This window comes from Arachis hypogaea, chromosome 14 (assembly GCF_003086295.3).
Source record: "Arachis hypogaea cultivar Tifrunner chromosome 14, arahy.Tifrunner.gnm2.J5K5, whole genome shotgun sequence".
NCBI classification, from domain to species: domain Eukaryota; kingdom Viridiplantae; phylum Streptophyta; class Magnoliopsida; order Fabales; family Fabaceae; genus Arachis; species Arachis hypogaea.
Window position 1 is genome coordinate 74,793,842 of NC_092049.1, and position 12,491 is coordinate 74,806,332.

The 12,491-nt window shown below is 37.4% G+C and overlaps 2 non-coding genes across 2 annotated transcripts; both read right to left on the minus strand.

Annotated features, from left to right (window-relative positions):
- Positions 1-5,818: 5,818 nt before the first annotated feature.
- Positions 5,819-5,926, minus strand: LOC112745048 (small nucleolar RNA R71). The gene has a single exon (XR_003172996.1). It is a non-coding gene; the product is annotated as a small nucleolar RNA R71 (small nucleolar RNA).
- A 3,828-nt stretch (positions 5,927-9,754) lies between these two features.
- Positions 9,755-9,862, minus strand: LOC112746327 (small nucleolar RNA R71). Its single transcript, XR_003174218.1, has one exon. It is a non-coding gene; the product is annotated as a small nucleolar RNA R71 (small nucleolar RNA).
- Positions 9,863-12,491: the final 2,629 nt, after the last annotated feature.

Here is a 12,491-nt window from a genome sequence, read left to right on the forward strand (position 1 = left end):
CCAGCTCCCATGATTCAATTCTAAGCTTCCAATATGTACTAATTTAACTCCAATTTAACATAATTTTAATCTAATACATATAATTCCATTCATAACCACAAATCAATACCTAAACTTCACAAAAATCAAAGTATTCACAAGGAATATGAGTTTCTCACCTTACCCACAGGTGACATGGGCAAAACCTTGTGATTATCTACTGCTAGAGTACCCCTAAACCATTAGAATCACAAAGTCTCTCAAATTCCAAAACTCAAATCACGAAACTAAAAAAGGGAGATCTGGGCACAAAATCATAATTTTCTTGCCAAATTATTGGGGGAGTTTTGTAAAGAATTTCGAGACGAATGCGTGGCCGCTAATGGCTCGTCAATCAGAGCTCCGGATTGAAAGTTATGAGCAAATGAATTTTGAGGTGAAAAGGGGATTAGGTTTTAGTCTCCATGCTTCTTCTTCTTCGTGGAATTTGTGAATGAAGGGAGAAAAGAGGCTGAACATTCAGCTTATATGTGGGTTAAGTGAGTGGGCTTGGGCCCGCTTGGGTCCGGTTCGCTCGATTTAGCCAGTTGGCCCAATTTTGGGCCAAAATCTTTAAAATTAGTGTCAAAATTCATGTTTTAATTAATTCTACCTCATTAAACTATAAAATTAAAATTTTCTAATTTTTTGAATTAATAATTAATTTATTGGCTAATTTTTCACTAGTTATTCGGGGTTTACATAGGCTTAGGGGCACTTTTACTTTTTATAATTTTAAGGTTTTCTCGAAAAACATGAGCAACTAATCTCCTTTGTTAAGGTTAAGAGCTCTGTTCATCTTTTATTGGATTATTAATCTAAGTGTTTTATTTTATATGAGGTTTATGCTTTGATATATTTCATGATCAAGTTTTTGTTCTTCATCCCTAAAGATTTAGAATTGTTGGAAAATATTCTAACTCCATCTTGGATTATAAATAATATTTCGGAAAACATTAATATTTGAATTAGCTTGAAAACTCTTTCTAATTACTTTTTTATTTCACTAGGAGTAGTGATGCTCGGAATCCTTGTACGGTATAGAATTTCCTCAATTGAATGAATTCTCGTTGCAAGTATAGTTCTACACCAACAAAGAATCCTCACATGCAAAAATTTTGATTGTCACAAAGAACAAACCCCAAATAAGAATTAACTGAAGTATTTAGACTCTGGGTCATCTCACAAGGAATTGCAATGAAGTGTTCAATTATTGGCTATGAAGATACAAGGGGTTTGATTGGTAAAAGGGGTAATAAAATAAAGGGGCAAGAAAAGTAAATTAAGCATGTATTTAAATAAGACAAGTAAATAAGAGAAAGCAAGTAATAAAGAGAGACATTTATGGCAAAGATTGAGAACATAGGCTCTCTATTCTAGTCATGCAATGATTAATTCATCTTATTTAGTTAACTCTAACAAACGGAAAAAGGTATCATGTCATCTTCACATAGGGAGAATGTCAAACAAGACTAATTAATCATGTCACAATAATAAACAAGAATTTATCTTATTACGTCATCCTCGACGATGGAAGAAGGTAACATATCATCTTCACACTTGAAGAAAGTCTAACAAGACTAGCTAATCTCAATCCAAATGTCCTAATCAACTTGCTAATCAAATTAGCAAGAGATTAGAGTTAATGAAAACAATACTAGCTAACAACTCTAGATCACCAATATGAGTTGGGTATTCATGACTCAAGATTGCCTAATTACTCTTTCCAAGCCAAGAATGCTCAAAATCTAATCTAAAGCCCAACCAATCATTTTGTCAAACACTTGGTGGGTACAAATGGAAAGTGATGAGCGGATAATTTATACGCTTTTTGGCATTGTTTTTAGTATGTTTTTAGTAGGATCAAGTTACATTTTAGGGATGTTTTTATTAGTTTTTATGTTAAATTCACATTTCTGGACTTTGCTATGAGTTTGTGTGTTTTTCTGTGATTTCAGGTATTTTCTGGCTGAAATTGAGGGACTTGAGCAAAAATCAGATTCAGAGGTTGAAGAAGGATTGCTGATGCTATTGGATTCTGACCTCCCTGCACTCAAAGTGGATTTTCTAGAGCTACAGACCTCAAAATGGCACGCTTCCAATTGGGTTGGAAAGTAGACATCTAGGGATTTCCAGCAATATATAATAGTCCATACTTTGCTCGAGTTTAGATGACACAAAAGGGCGTTGAACGCCAGTTCTACGCTGTAGTCTGGAGTTAAACGCCAGAAACACGTCACAAATCAGAGTTGAACGCCAAAAACACATTACAACTTGGCGTTCAACTCCAAAAGAAGCCTCTGCACGTGTAAATTTCAAGCTCAGCCCAAGCACACACCAAGTGGGCCCCGGAAGTAGATTATGCATCAATTGTATTTGACATCTTTGGATTATCTTTTGATCCTGGGATCACGTTTTGGGGGCTGGCCATTCGACCATGCCTGAACCTTCATCACTTATATATTTTCAACGGTAGAGTTTCTACACACCATAGATTAAGGTGTGGAGCTCTGCTGTTCCTCATGAATTAATACAAAGTACTACTATTTTTCTATTCAATTCAACTTATTCCGCTTCTAAGATATCCATTCGCACTTCAACATGAATGTGATGATCGTGACAGTCATCATTATTCCCTATGAACACGTGCCTGACAACCACTTCCGTTCTACCTTAGATTGAATGAGTATCTCTTGGATTCCTTAATCAGAATCTTCGTGGTATAAGTTAGAACCCATGGATGGCCATTCTTGAGATCTGAAAAGTCTAAACCTTGTCTGTGGTATTCCGAGTAGGATCTGGGAAGGGATGGCTGTGACGAGCTTCAAACTTGCAAGTGCTGGGCGTAGTGACAGACACAAAAGGATCAATGGATCCTATTCCAGTATGATCGAGAACCGACAGATGATTAGCCATGCAGTGACAGCGCATTGGACCATTTTCACTGAGAGGACAGGATGTAGCCATTGACAACGGTGATGACTGACATACAGCTTGCCATGGAAAGGAGTAGGATTGATTGGATGAAGACAGCAGGAAAGCAGAGGTTCAGCGGAACGAAAGCCTCTCTATACGCTTATCTGAAATTCTCACCAATGAATTACATAAGTATTTCTATCTTTATTTTCTGTTTATTTATTATTATTATTCGAAAACTCCATAACCATTTGATATCCGCCAGACTGAGATTTACAAGGTAACCATAGCTTGCTTCAAGCCGACAATCTCCGTGGGATCGACCCTTACTCACGTAAGGTTTTATTACTTGGACGACGCAGTTCACTTTCTGGTTAGTTGTATCGAAGTTGTGACAAATTATGAATTAAGATGAGAGCACCATGTTTTTGGAGCCATTACCATGGATCACAATTTCGTGCACCAAGTTTTTGGCGCCGTTTCCGGGGATTGTTCGAGTTTGGATAACTGACGGTTCATCTTGTTGCTCACATTAGGTAATTTTCTTTTTCGTTTTATTTTCAAAAAATATATTTTTTTTTTCAAAAATCTTTCAAAAAAAAAATTTCCTTTTGTTTTCGTAAATTATTCAAAATTTTTAAGAATGAATTCTAAAGTTTCATAGTAACATGTTGAAGCCTGGCTGGCTGTAAAGCCATATCCAAATCCTTTTAGATTGAGGCTTCCACTTGTCAACATAAAAGGCATGTATATGAAGTTGGATGAAGTATCAGCTGTTATATGCCTGATTTGTATCTTCTAAAGCTTGGCTGGCTACTGAGCCATGTCTAACCCTTGGATTGGAGCTTTAGGCCAACATTGAAAGATTCCTGGAATTCTTATTAAAAATTTTGAATTTCTTATTTTCTTTTTCCTATATGTTTTTCGAAAAAAAATACAAAAATCCAAAAAAAAAAATTAATAAAATCATAAAATCAAAAATATTTTGTGCTTCTTGTTTGAGTCTTGAGTCAATTTCAAGTTTGGTGTCAATTGCATTTTTTCTAAAAATTTATGCATTTTTCGAAAATTCATGCATTCATAATGTTCTTCATGATCTTCAAGTTGTTCTTGGTAAGTCTTCTTGTCTGATCTTTAAATTTTCTTGTTTTTCATATGCATTTTTCGTTTGTTAGAGTCCAAGCATTAAAGATTTCTAAGTTTGGTGTATTGCATGTTTTCTTTGCATAAAAAATTTTTCAAAAATATGTTCTTGATGTTCATCAAGATCTTCAAAGTGTTCTTGGTGTTCATCTTGACATTCATAGTGTTCTTGCATGCATCATGTGTTTTGATTCATAATTTTCATGTTGTGAGTCATTTTTTTTGTTTTTCTCTTTCATCATTAAAAATTCAAAAATCAAAAAAATATATTTCCTTTTTTCTCTCATAAATTTCAAAAATTTGGATTGACTTTTTCAAAAATTTTTTAAATTTAGTTGTTTCTTATGAGTCAAATCAAATTTTCAATTTAAAAATCTTATCTTTTTCAAAATCTTTTTTCAAAAATCATATCTCTTTCATTTTTCTTATTTATTTTTGAAAATTTTAAAAATATTTTTCAAAAATCTTTTTCTTAATTTTACATCATATTTTCGAAAATATCATCAACAATTAATGTTTTGATTCAAAAATTTCAAGTTTGTTACTTACTTGTTAAGAAAGATTCAAACTTTAAGTTCGAGAATCATATCTTGTGATTTCTTGTGAATAAAGTCATTAATTGTGATTTTAAAAATCAAATCTTTTTCAAAAATAATTTCAATCATATCTTTTCAAAAATATCTTTTTATCTTATCTTTTTCAAATATCTTTTCTAACTTCTTATCTTCTTATTTTTTAAAAAAAAAATTTTGAATTTCAAATCTCTTTCAACTAACTAATTGATTGTTTGTTTCTTATCTTTAGTAAAACTACCCAACTAACTTTTTACCTTTAAATTTCGAAAATCCCTTCCCTCTTTTTCAAAATTTTTTTTAATTAACTAATTATTTTAATTTTTAATTTTAATTTTATTTCCCCTCTTAATTTTTGAAAATCATTAACCCTTTTTCAAAAACTATTTTCGAAATTTAACTTTAATTTTTAATTTTTAATTTTCGAAAATCCTCTCACCTCTCATCTTCTTCTATTTATTTATTCATCTACCAACACTTCTCTTCATCTCATATCTCTGCTCTCCTCACCCTTCTGTTTGGATTCTCCTTTCTTTTCTTTTCTACTCTTCTTTTCTTCTACTCACAACAAGGGAACCTCTATACTGTGGTAAAAAGGATCCCTATTATTATTTTTCTGTTCCCTTCTCTTTCATATGAGCAGGAGCAAGGACAAGAACATTCTTGTTGAAGCAGATCCTGAACCTGAAAGGACTCTGAAGAGGAAACTAAGAGAAGCTAAAATACAACAATCCAGAGACAACCTTACAGGAATTTTCGAATAGGAAGAGGAGATGACAGCCGAAAATAATAATAATGCAAGGAGGATGCTTGGTGACTTTACTGCACCTAATTCCAATTTACATAGAAGAAGCATCTCCATCCCTACCATTGGAGCAAACAATTTTGAGCTTAAACCTCAATTAGTTTCTCTGATGCAACAAAACTGCAAGTTTCATGGACTTCCATCTGAAGATCCCTTTTAGTTCTTAATTGAATTCTTGCAGATATGTGACACTGTTAAGACTAATGGAGTAGATCCTGAAGTCTACAGGCTCATGCTTTTCCCGTTTGCTGTAAGAGACAGAGCTAGAATATGGTTGGATTCTCAACCTAAAGATAGCCTGAACTCTTGGGATAAGCTGGTCAACGCTTTCTTAGCCAAGTTTTTTCCTCCTCAAAAGCTGAGTAAGCTTAGAGTGGATGTTCAAACCTTCAGACAAAAAGAAGGTGAATCCCTCTATGAAGCTTGGGAAAGATACAAGGAACTGACCAAAAAGTGTCCTTCTGACATGCTTTCAGAATGGACCATCCTGGATATATTCTATGATGGTCTGTCTGAATTAGCTAAGATGTCATTGGATACTTCTGCAGGTGGATCCATTCACCTAAAGAAAATGCCTGCAGAAGCTCAAGAACTCATTGACATGGTTGCTAATAACCAGTTCATGTACACTTCTGATAGGAATCCTGTGAGTAATGGGACGCCTCAGAAGAAGGGAGTCCTTGAAATTGATACTCTGAATGCTATATTAGCTCAGAATAAAATATTGACTCAGCAAGTCAATATGATTTCTCAAAATCTAAATGGAATGCAAGCTGCATCCAACAGTACTCAAAAGGCATCTTCTGAAGAAGAGGCTTATGATCCTGAGAACCCTGCAATAGCAGAGGTAAATTACATGGGTGAACCCTATGGAAACACCTATAACCCCTCATGGAGAAATCACCCAAACTTCTCATGGAAGGATCAACAAAGGCCTCAACAAGGCTTTAATAATGGTGGAAGAAACAGGTTTAGCAATAGCAAGCCTTTCCCATCATCCACTCAGCAACAGACAGAGAACTCTGAACAAAATACCTCTAATTTAGCAAACTTAGTCTCTGATCTATCTAAGGCAACTCTGAGTTTCATGAATAAAACAACGTCCTCCATTAGAAATTTGGAGGCACAAGTGGGCCAGCTGAGTAAGAAGATCACTGAAACCCATCTTAGTGCTCTCCCAAGCAATACAGAAGAAAATCCAAAAGGAGAGTGCAAGGCCCTTGAATTGACTATCATGGCCAAACCCACAAGAGAGGAGGAGGACGTGATCCCAGTGAGGAAGACCTCCTGGGACGTCCAGTGATCAATAAGGAGTTTCCCTCTGAGGAACCAAAGGAATCTGAGACTCATCTAGAGACCATAGAGATTCCATTGAACCTCCTTATGCCATTCATGAGCGCTAATGAATATTCCTCTTCTGAAGAGAATGAGGATGTTACTGAAGAGCAAGTTGCCAAGTTCCTTGGTGCAATCATGAAGCTGAATGCCAATTTATTTGGTAAAGAGACTTGGGGAGATGAACCTCCCCTGTTCACCAATGAACTAAATGCATTGGATCAACTGAGACTGCCTCAGAAGAAATAGGATCCTGAAAAGTTCCTAATGCCTTGTATCATAGGCACCATAACCTTTGAGAAGGCTTTATGTGACCTTGGGTTAGGAATAAATCTCATGCCACTCTCTGTAATGGAGAAACTGGGAATCTTTGAGGTGCAAGCTGCCAGAATCTCATTAGAGATGGCAGACAACTCAAGAAAAGAGGCTTATGGATAAGTAGAGGACGTGTTAGTAAAGGTTGAAGGCCTTTACATCACTGCTGATTTCATAATCCTGGATACTGGGAAGGAGGAGGATGAATCCATCATCCTTGGAAGACCTTTCCTAGCTACAGCAAGAACTGTGATTGATATAGATAGAGGTGTATTAGTCCTTCAATTGAATGAGGACTCCCTTGTGTTTAAAACTCAAGGTCACCTTTCTGTAAACATGGAAAAGAGGCACAGTAAGCTTCTCTCAAAACAGAGTCAACCAGAGCCCCCACAGTCAAACTCTAAGTTTGGTGTTGGGAGACCTCAGCCAAACTCTAAGTTTGGTGTTGAACTCCCATATCCAAACTCTAAGTTTGGTGTTGGGAATCTATAAAATTGACCTGATCACCTGTGTGGCTCCATGAGAGGCCACTGTCAAGCTATTGACATTAAAGAAGTGTGATAAACCACTATTTTATAGTTTATATTGTGTTTAATTGTGTGGTTTTGTCATGATCCTTACCCACTTATTCATCAATTTAACATGCATTTAGATTTCCTTCCTAAATTTAGTACATGTTTGAAAATTGCTTCCTAGAGACTCTAATTATTTAATTTTAATTCTCCTTTATTCCATTCGATGCCGTGATCTGTGTGTCAAGTGTTTCAGGCTTTATAGGGCATGAATGAGATGGAGATTGGAGAGGAAGCTAGAAAAAATGGAAGGAACACAAGAATTTAAGGAGATAACCAGCGAGAAGTGACGCGGTCGCATGGCTCACGCGACCGCGCGAAGGAGCGCAAATCGCAGTGACGCGGCCGCAAGGCTTACGCGAACGCGTGGAGAGGAAAAAGCACAAGCGACGCGTCCGCATGGATGACGCGATCGCGTGACATGTGAGATCTGCATAATCTGCAGAATTTGCTGGGGGCGATTTTGGACCTTATTTCGGCCCATTTTTCGGCCCAGAACAGCAGACTAGAGTCAGAGAAAATGCAGAAATAAGAGACACATTCATTCAATAGTTTTAGATCTAGTTTTTTTCACTCTCTTAGGTTTTTCTCTCTAGTTTTTAGAATTTTAATTTTCAATTGGTCTTATCATTGGAACATTGAGAAGAGTTATTTCCTCATCAAGACTTCATCACTCTAGTTTGTTCTCTTAACTTGGTTTTATTCTTCCATGTTCTTTGTTATGTTCAATTTTGTCATTCGGATACTTTTATGATTAATTAATGCAAGGATTATTTCTTTTTTAATTCAATTTCAATTCCAATAATCATGTCTTCTTTTAATTCCCTTTCATGTGCCATGGATTCTTTATTTACAATGCGTGAGTAGTTTCATTACTTGATGGGGAGTTGATTAAAAGGAACTCTTGAGTTGGAAGGATTGAAGGAGAAATTTGTAGTTGGGTTAAATGTTGGATTGCTATCCTGTCAACAATGCCAATCCCTTTGAACTAAGTGGGTTGTAACTCGTGAACAGATTTGACATTCCAACTTGTTTGATTTTCCCTTACCTAGTAAAGGATAACCAAACAGAGTAACCGTTAATTATAAATCAATCTTAAAAAATCACTCCATCAATGATAGAGATTCTAACTAATCAATTCCCAGTCAAGGCTTTTATTTATATTATTTAAAATTCCTCATTTAAATTCCAAATTACTTAGCTCAACTTCTTGGAACATCTGGTTAATAAAACAGCACACTTTTCTGCAACTCGTTGGGAGACGACCTGGGACTTAAAACTCCCAGTAATTTTAATTTAAACTCTCTGTGACATATTTTTAAATTGATAGGCAGATTTTTGGTGAGTTAAGAACCATACTTGCAACGTAACCAATTTAATAAATTTTTAATTCACCAGCTTCTGCTTCCCATCAATATTTGGCGCCGTTGCCGGGGAGTTGCAATAGAGTGCTAATTTTATTAATTAGAATTTATTTATTTGCATTTTATTTAATTTTGCTACTATGAGCAGCATGTTTCTTCCGTCAAATGACACGTTCACTTCCTGATCCGCGCTTGCTAATATTCGATCCTGAAATTGAAAGAACAATTTCACGAATAAGGCGAGAACAGCGTAGGTTAGCCCGCTCTGAGGGCGGATCTAAAAGTGAATCTGAGGAAGAAACCAGCCCCCGTTCTACTGATTCGGTTGTTTTACGTGCAGAAAACATGGCAGCTAGAAGAGTTACCATTCAGGAGGAAGGAGCTCCTGATTTTACAATGCAACCGTTTCAAGCGCATCATCCAGCGGTAGCTACGGATTTTGAAATAAAGACCGCACTGTTAAATTTGATGCCCAAGTTTCATGGCCTACCTGCTCAAGAGCCTATCAAGCACTTGAGAGATTTCCAGGTAGCCTGTTCTACTGTCAGGCGTGATGGCACTGATGAAACTTCAATTCTGCTGAAAGCTTTTCCGTTCTCTCTTGAGGGAAAAGCAAGAGAGTGGTACTACACTCAACCTATAGCAAATGTATCCAACTGGGATACACTCAGAAAGAAGTTTCTGGAGAAATTCTTTCCATCTGAAGTTACTGATAAACTGAGGAAGGATATCTCTATAATTGTTTAGGATGACAATGAGACTCTCTTTGAATACTGGGAGCGCTTCAATAATCTTCTGGAAGCATGCCCCCACCACATGATTGACAAGATCGTGCTACCCAGCTATATCACACAAGGTATGAGGCCCCAAGATAAGACCACATTGGAAAGTGCCAGCAATGGGTCTATGAAGAAGTACAAGACCACCGATGAAGCTTGGCAATTGATCAGTGATTTAGCTGAATCTACTTGGAACCACAGACAGAACAAGGCCGTTCAAAAGCCGTTGCAGAAGTATCTTCTGGCATAGAGACTGCTGCTCTAAATCAAAGCATCTGTGAGATGACCAACCTGCTGAAGCAAATGCAGTTGAATCAACAAGCTCAGCAAACTCAACCGCAGGAAAACCAACAACTAGTTCCACAAAGAATTTGCGGAATTTGTGCTGATTACAGCCATTACACTGATGAATGCCCGCAGCTCCAACAAAAGACAACATGGTGGCATCCACTCACAACTTCTATGACCGTCCCAACCAAGGGTACAGTCAAAGTGGAAATAATAACCATGGATGGCAGGACAATTCAAACCAAAATTGGAGGGACAAAATAATAGGGGAGGCAGAGATAATCAGGAAATCAGAGGTGGAATAATAACAACAACAGGCAGCAAAATCAACCTTACCGAGCACCTCACCTGAGGCAAAACCAAGGACCACCGAACAATCAGTAGCAAACCTCTCAATTTACTCATTCTTCTATATCTTCTAATGAAGATTTATTACAAGCTTTTGAGAAAAGATAACTGGCCATGGAAAGTACCATCGTGAAACTATTAACGGCAGTCTGAATGGTCTCACCTCTACTCTGCAAGCTTTTATGACACAGCTTGGTTCAGCACAAAATTCCAGTAACCAACCTTCAAGCACCACTGGAATCCCCTCTCAACCATTACCCAATCCAAAGGGAGGCATTAATGCCATCACCCTGAGGTCCGGAACCACACTGCAGGAGAGGAATCAGAAGGAACCAAGCTCACCAGAATACGCCTCAGCTGAAGAGGTGGTAGAAATCGAAGATGTTGAAGAGGAAGAGGATATACAGGACATAGCTGAAGAAGAGATAGCTCAACCACAGGAAGAAGCACAAAAAGGCACAGGCACCACAGAAAACACTACTCCCATTCCATTTCCACAACTTGCAAGGAAGCCCAGGAAGCAGCTAGAACCTGATCCTAAAATGGTAGAAATATTCAAAAAGGTTGAGGTAACTATTCCCCTTTTTATGTTATTCAGCAAGTACCTAAATATGCAAAGTTTCTAAAAGACTTATGTATCCATAAAGACAAATTAATGAATTAGAAACTATTCCTTTAGGTAGTTCTATATCTGCTTTAATGGGAGGATTACCTGAAAAATGTAGTGATCCAGGTCCTTGCATAGTTAGTTGTACTATTGGTAGTGTAGTAATTTATGATTGCATGTGTGATTTAGGAGCATGTGTCAGTATAATGCCTTTGTCCATATATGATGTTTTGAGGCTCCCTCCCTTAAAAAGGTCGGCAGCTCGTTTTGTGTTAGCAGATAAAAGCATTATTACAGTGGCTGGAGTTGCTGAAGATGTTTTGGTGAACATTAAAGGGCTCACATTTCCACTGATTTTTATATCTTGGAGATGCCCCATAATGATTCAGATAAGCCATCATCAATCCTACTTGGAAGACCATTCCTGAAAACATCAAAATTCAAATTGGATGCTTTTTCAGGAACATACTCCTTTGAAATAGATGGCCGCACAGTGATTTTAATCTGAATGGAGTCATTGACAACTCCTCAGAAGATCGTTCTATCTTCCAGTGTGATGTCATAGACGAAAGTGTGGCTGAAGTTCAAAAAGAAGAGTTTGAAGAGAGGCACACTGACAAGGCCAAGTGTGGGGACCGTCTTAACTGACAGTGAGGGCACTTCGCCATTTTCACAAGCCCCAGATAATCCAGAGCCTGCCCACGATCAAAAGTTAGAATTGAAACCTCTCCCTCCACATCTCAAATATGCTTATCTTGAGGATGAGCAGAAGCTTCCGGTTATTATTGCAAGGAACTACTTCTCAACAAGAAGAGCAGTTACTTGATGTACTGAGGAAGCATAAGAAGGAATTGGGTGCAGTTTGACAGACATAGTGGGAATTAACCCTCAAGTATGCGAGCACAGAATATTTTTAGAAGAGGGAGCAAGACCTGTCCGTCAACCACAAAGAGATTGAATCCCACCATCTTGAAGTTGTCAAAAAGGAAGTGACCAACTATTGGAGCCGATATCATATATCCCATTTCAGACAGTGAATGGGTAAGCCCAGTACAAGTGGTGCCCAAGAAGTCCGGAGTCACTACCGTGAAGAATGAGCATGGAGAGCTCATAGCAACTAGAGTTCAGAATGCTTGGAGAGTCTGCATTGATTACAGGCGTCTCAACCAAGCTACTCGTAAGGATCACTACCCACTTCCATTCATTGATCAAATGTTGGATCGCCTGTTAGGTAAATCACATTATTGCTTTCTAGATGGTTACACAGGTTATTTCCAGATTCATATAGCTCCTGAGGATCAGGAAAAGACTACTTTTACATGTCCTTTTGGGACTTATGCTTATAAGAGAATGCCCTTTGGCTTGTGCAATGCACCAGCACTTCCAAAGGTGCATGATGAGTCTTTTCTCTGATCTTATTGAGGACTGT